This window comes from Lathyrus oleraceus, chromosome 1 (assembly GCF_024323335.1).
Source record: "Lathyrus oleraceus cultivar Zhongwan6 chromosome 1, CAAS_Psat_ZW6_1.0, whole genome shotgun sequence".
Lineage (NCBI taxonomy): Eukaryota > Viridiplantae > Streptophyta > Magnoliopsida > Fabales > Fabaceae > Lathyrus > Lathyrus oleraceus.
In genome coordinates, this window is record NC_066579.1 from 326,007,391 (window position 1) to 326,014,567 (window position 7,177).

The 7,177-nt window shown below is 40.5% G+C and overlaps 1 non-coding gene across 1 annotated transcript; it reads left to right on the forward strand.

Moving 5' to 3' along the window:
- Positions 1-6,156: 6,156 nt before the first annotated feature.
- LOC127116551 (small nucleolar RNA R71) lies at positions 6,157-6,263 on the forward strand. The gene has a single exon (XR_007801378.1). It is a non-coding gene; the product is annotated as a small nucleolar RNA R71 (small nucleolar RNA).
- The last annotated feature ends 914 nt before the right edge of the window (positions 6,264-7,177 follow it).

A 7,177-nucleotide genomic window follows, 5' to 3' on the forward strand; every position in this document is an offset into this window, starting at 1 on the left:
AATGTTAGTATGGAAAACATCCAGACGGGTAAGGAGTATGACAAGATTTTCTGCATAGGATGGAAGTTCTGGTTCATCTATATTATAGTTGTTTGGAGGGGTTCCAAGGTCAGATTCAACAACAAGGATAGGGTCATATAAATACTCATATATAGGCGGTGTCTCAGGAGGTGAAGGTGGCGCAATTGGGTGTTCATTTAAATCATAAATCCAGTTATTTCGGTTATGAACACTTGTTCTTTCATGGTTAGGTAGGGTAAACAGTTGGATAACTTCGTTATTAATTAGGTAATCAAAAGTATCCAACCCAAGGTTTCCTATGATTCTACGGTCAAAGAAAAATTCAATGTCCATGGGTCGGATCTGTCCAAACGGTACATGCTCGTAAAATGGGCGTCTAAGTCCAATGGCATCAGCTATCATGGTTACTAGGCCGCCTATTATGATTGGGGTGCGATTGTTCTTTGCAAGATGAATGAATCTCTCCATCATAAATGTCACAACATTGACATGTCGACCTTGGTCGACATAGAGTAAGATGAAAAGTTCATCTCGTGACACTATGGTGTTGTTCGCTTCCTTTCCAAACAGGGTGTGGGCTTGTATTTTATGGAAGTAGCGGATAGCAGGGTTGTGGATCATTTGGGAGTGCATATCGTTTGGGTTAGGGTGGTAGTCTCCAATTAAACTACCCCAAAAGTAATCTAGGTCGATGTCATCGATTAATTCCTCCTGGCGGGTAGTGAAGACAAATGGGCCACTAGGAAATCGTAGGAGGTCAGCAAGGTCTCCACGATTATAAGTGAAGTCCATACTAAACAGCCTAAAGGAAATCAACCCTTTGTTGAGTCCGTAACCATGCTCGGGGTTGTAAACTAGGGAGCTAAGGAATTCTAGGGTGAGTTCACGATAAGTGACAAACCTTCTCTTAATAGCAACATTCTCCCATTCTAGCCGGTTAAACATAAACAAGATGTTGTCTCGGATACATAACCTATCCATTGTAGGTCCATCATAATATATGGATAAAGCCATATCCTTTTGAGATAAATAATCATAGTGCCTTCTCTGAACTCTGCCTCTGAAAACTGTGTCTACTGGTTGCATGATAAATTTAGTGACTAACTAGTTATAAATTCGCCTGTTAATCAGTATCCAATGTTTCTAAGTTAGTAACTAGAAGCAACAAGTATTACTGCATAGAATCAAGGAAAGGGAGCAAAAATACAGATGAAAGTCAAAGAAGGAAAATACTTAATAACAAAGATAACAAATAAAAGAAAAGACGGGTTGTCTCCCACTAAGCACTTTGTTTAACGTCGTAAGTTCGACAGTAACGTTGCGATGTACTAGTTTTGGGGTTGAGCAGGCAACTCTATAAGTCTTAGACTGTTTGAATAATCTCAGTTGTCAATATTATGGTAATGTTTCAATTGCTGCCCGTTTACCATAAATGGTTCACTATTTTGACCTTTGATTTCTATCACACCGCTTTTAAGGACTTTTGTGATTTCGAAAGGGCCTGACCACTTAAATTTAAGTTTTTCCGAAAAAAGCTTAAGTATCGAATTAAATAGTAGTACTATGTCGCCGACATTAAACTCTTTCCTAGATATACATTTGTCGTGCCATTTTTTGGTTCTCTCTATATATCCTGGCATTCTCATAGGCGTCTAGTCGAAGTTCTTCCAATTCGTGAATGTCCAAAATTCGTTTCTCACCTGCGGAAGTATAATTTATATTTAGGGTCTTAATTTCCCATTAAGCTTTGTGTTCTAATTCCACAGGGAGATGACATGATTTACCGTAGACTAATTTAAAGGGTGTGGTCCCTATTGGGGTTTTGTAAGCTGTCTTGTAGGCCCACAGAGCTTCGTTTAGTTTAGATGACCAGTCTTTTCTGGATATTCAGACAGTCTTTTCTAGAACCTGTTTGATCTCTCGATTCGAAACTTCGACTTGCCCACTGGTTTGTGGGTGTTAAGGTGGTTCTACACGGTGTCGGACTCCATACTTTAGAAGAAGTTTTCCAATGATATTCGATATGAAATGGGAGCCACCATCACTAACGACTAGTTTTGGCACACCGAATCTAGGAAAGATGATGTTCTTGAACAACTTAATCACTACTTGTGTGTCATTTGTCGGAGAAGCTAAGGCCTCGATCCATTTTGAAACATAATCGACAACAACGAGTATGTACTTATTACCAAAAGAAGATGGGAATGGTCCCATGAAGTCAATCCCCCACACATCGAAGACTTCCACTTCTAAGATTCCTGTTTGTGGCATTTCATCGCGTCTTAAGAGGTTACTAGTGCGTTGGCACCGGTCGCAATTTATAACCGCATTATGGATATCTTTCCATAGAGTAGGCCAAAAGAGGCCTGATTGTAAGATCTTAGTACATGTTTTTGAAGTACTTGCGTGCCCACCATAGGGAGCGGAATGGCAATGAGAGATTATGTCGTCTATTTCATCCTCAGGAACACATCGACGGAAAATACCGTCGGTACCTCTTTTGAAAAGCAGGGGTTCATCCCAGTAGTATTGTTTTAGATCATGAAAGAATCTCTTCTTTTGTTTGTAAGATAGGTCCAGTGGAAGTAATCCAACAGCTAGATAGTTGACAAAATCAGCATACCATGGCAGAGTTGCATTCGCATGAATTTCTTCCACGAATTCTTCTATTTCGGTATCATTTATTGTTTGTTTAGACATGTCGCTTTCCATTTGGGCGATAAGTCGTTCGTAAGGGAAATCATCATTGATTGGAAGTTGTTCAGGTTTATTCCCTTCGATTCGTGATAAGTGGTGTGCTACTACGTTTTCAGTACCCTTCTTATCTTTTACCTCTAAGTCAAATTATTGTAAGAGTAGGATCCATCTTAAGAGTCTTGGTTTGGCATCCTTCTTACTTAGCAGATATCTAGTAGCGGCGTGGTCATAATAGATAATAATTTTCTCCCCTACTAAGTAGGAACGGAATTTGTCTAAGGCGAACACAATGGCTAAAAGTTCCTTTTCAGTGGTGGCATAGTTCATTTGGGCTGGATCTAGTGTTCTACTTGCGTAGTAGATAGCATGAAGTTTCTTATCCTTTCTTTGTCCTAGTACCGCGCCTACGGCGTAATCACTCGCATCACACATGATTTCGAAAGGTAATCTCCATTCAGGTGGTTGCATGACAGGTGCGATGATTAAAGATGTTTTTAATTGCTTGAACACTGTTAAACATTTTTCATCAAATAAAATCAGCGACTTTCGTTAATAGACTCGTAAGTGGCTTGGTAATTTTCGAGAAATCTTTGATGAAACGTCGGTAGAAACCGGCGTGTCCTAAAAGGCTTCGTATTTCTCATACGGTTTTAGGAGGTTGAAGATTCTCTATGATTTCAATCTTAGCTTTATCTACTTCAATTCCTTTATCAGATACTATGTGACCTAACACGATTCCTTGTTGGACCATGAAATGGCATTTCTCCCAGTTCAAAACGAGATTCACCTTTACGAATCTTTCAAGTACCATTTCAAGGTTTGATAGACATCCTTCGAAGCTCTGCCCACAAAGAGAAAAGTCGTCCATAAAGACTTCCATAATGTCGTCAATAAAATCAGCGAAGATTGACATCCTGCATCTTTGGAATGTTACGGGAGCGTTGCATAATCCAAATGGCATTCGTCGGTAAGAGAATGTACCATAAGGGCACGTGAAGGTTGTCTTCTCTTGGTCGTCATGATGGATTGGAATTTGAAAGAATCCTGAATAACTGTCTAGATAGCAGAAGTAGGAATGCTTAGCCAATCGTTCAAGCATTTGGTCAATGAAAGGCAGAGGAAAATGATCCTTCCGACTAGCTTTGTTTAGTTTTCTATAATCGATGCACATTCTACTTCCGATCACAACTCTTTGTGCTATTGATTCGCCCTTCTCATTCTTAACAACTGCAACACCCCCTTTCTTGGGTACTACATGAACGGGGCTAACCCATTGACTATCGGAGATCAGGTATATGATTCTAGCATCTAGTAACTTCTTTACTTCATCCTTGACTACCGTACTTAAGATTGGGTTGATCCTTCTCTGGTGTTCTCTAGAGGTTTTACAATCTTCCTCCAGCATAATGCGATGCATACAAATAGAAGGACTTATCCCTTTTAGGTCGGGGATGTTGTATCCTAACGCAGTTTGATATTTTCTTAAGACATCTAGTAACTTTTTAGTTTCCATCTGTCCCAAGTCAGCGTTGACTATTACTGGTCTTTTGAGTTCAGTGTCTAGGAATTTGTATCTTAGGTTCTTTGGTAGTGCTTTTAATTCCAAGTCTAGTTTCTTTGGGCATGGCATGTGGTTGGGAGTAAGTGCTAAGCATTTGCTTCGACTGTCATTTTGGTATGGTTCATGCCACTTATCGTCTTCAAAGATTGGAGGGATTTAGGTTTTCATTATATCAGAGTATGTGGTTTCTTGCATCTCCATCTCTCTTACGCACTCGTCTATGACATCAAGTAGATAACAGGTTTCGTCTATAGATGGCGCTTGTAAGAATTGTGTCAAGATGAATTCAACCTTTTCCTCTCCAACTTCGAATGTTTGCTTACCTCTCTTTACGTCTATTATGGCTCCGGCGGTAGCTAAGAATGGCCTTCCTAATATAATAGGTGTACTGGCATCTTCTTTGATGTCCATGATTATGAAGTCTGTAGGAATGTAGAATTGTCCTACACGTACTAGGACATTCTCTAGTATACTGACAGGATATTTGATTGAGCGGTCAGCTAATTGAACAGACATCTTGGTTGGTCTTAGTTCTCCCATATTGAGCCTTTTACAGATGGTTAAGGGCATTACACCAATGCTGGCTCCTAAGTCGCATAGAGCTTTGTCTATGACGAATTTTCCAATGACACAGGGTATGGAGAAACTACCTGAGTATTTTCGTTTGGGAGGCATGTTATTTTGGATTATTGCGCTACACTCAGCAGTAAGTGTAACTGTTTCGATATCCTCGATCTTTTTCTTATTGGATAGGATCTCCTTAAGAAATTTGGCATATAAGGGCATTTGTGGGATGGCTTATGTAAAGGGAATTGTAATGTTTAGTTGCTTCAGAAGTTCAACAAATTTCCTAAATTGCCCTGTAGTTTTAGAACTTGCGAGTCTTTGAGGATACAGAATGGGTGGTTTATAAGGTGGTGGAGGCACATAAGGTTTTTCTTTCTCTTCGGCCTCTCGGGTATTATCTTCCTTCTCCTTCGGTTCACTTACCTCCTCAATTGTGGTTTTGTCTGGTTTTTGGTACATGGCAGGATTTTGGAGTCTTGGATCTACGGGTCCGTCTATTTCTTTTGCACTCCTCAGTATAACGGCATTTGCATGTCCTTTTGGATTAGGTTGCGGCTGTCCAGGAAATGTTCCAGCGGGAGCAGAAGTAGATGCTTGTTGTTGAGCCACTTGTGAAATCTGCGTTTCAATCATTTTGTTGTGGGTGGCTAAGGCGTCTACTTTGCTCACTAGTATGCATGTTTTGGTTCAAGAAGTCTTTGTTTGTCTGAGCTTGGGTAGCTATGAAGCTTTCCATCATTAGTTCAAGGTTTGACTTCCTAAGCATGTTAGGAGCATTATTAGTTGGCTTTTGATATCCATGTGGAACAGCGGGTGGTTGGCCAGGTGCATACAGGGCGGTGTTATTCTTATACGAAAAGTTAAGATGGTTTTTCCAACCTGGGTTGTAGGTATTCGAATAAGGATTTCCTTGTGCATAATTCACTTGATCGGTTGGGACTCCTGCTAATATTTGACATTCTGGTGCAGTGTGTCTAGGGGTTCCACATAACTCACAGTTTGGAGTCACGGCAGCCACGGTGGCTGCGGGTGGTATGGTCAAGTTGTCCAACTTTTGAACAAGGGCATCCACCTTAGCATGGACATGGTCAAGGCTACTGATTTCGTACATTCCACTTTTTGTTTGGGACTTTTTTACTGGAGTTCTTTCACCTCCACATTGGCAATGGTTTTGGGCCATGTTTTCAATGAGTTGATAAGCTTGGTTGTATGGCATGTCCATAAGTGCATCGCCTGCGGCAGCGTCTACTGTCAATCTTGTGTTATACAGAAGCCCATTGTAAAATGTGTGAATGATCACCCAGTCTTCGAGACTGTGATGTGGACATATCCTCATCATGTCTTTGGATCTCTCCCATGCGTCGTAGAAAGATTTTACATCTTTTTGTCGAAATCCGTTGATTTAAGCCTTCAGCATAGCAGTTTTGCCCAGCGGAAAATATCAGGATAAGAAAATGTTCTTCACTTCTTCCTATGTTGTAACTAAGTTGGATGGCAAGGATTTCAACCAAGCCCAAGCTCTGTCTCTTAGTGAGAAAGGAAAGATGCGTAGTCTTATCGCATCTTGGGATACACCATTCGCCTTCACAGTGTATGCGTACTGCACAAACTTGGTCAAATGTTCATTAGGGTCGTCCGTAGGATTTCCAGCAAATTGATGTTGTTGGACGGCTGATAATAATGAGGGTTTCAGCTCGAAATCGTTTTGATTGATAGCAGGGGCAACAATGTTGCTGTGAGGTTCTTGTTCGGACGGGGTAGTGTAGAACTTAAGAGGACGATTTTGTGGTCCTACCGCAACCATGGTTGGTTTTTCGACTAGTTCAACAGTAGGAAAGAAGATATCGGAAATATTGTACCTTTGTTGGTACTCTAGTATTCGGCGTCTTATATATAAGAAACGCTCTAATTCAGCGATTGGCGGTGCTAAGTTATCGCCTTGTGAGCGAGTACTTGGCATACAATCGGGGGAAATAAGGGGAAGCAGATTACTTTTTTTTTACCTTAGTCTATACCGTGCAACGAAAGGATCGCACTATTTGACTAAATCAGGTCCCCGACAACGGCGCCAAAAATTTGATACGTCTCGTGACTGTATATAGAATATATTCTATCGGGTACTTGACAGCAAGTGTACAGTCCATTCGTTTTAGTTTTAAAAGATATCGAACCCACAGGGACCAATAGTCAAACTAATGCTACTGACGTTACTATGTTTAGCTAAGGGAATGATATTTAGAAGTTTGGTTGAAGAAAATTAAATCTAAGGGAAGTTGAGTTTTAAGAAAATATTAATAGGAGGTTATCAGTATGCAACACATTAATCGTCAG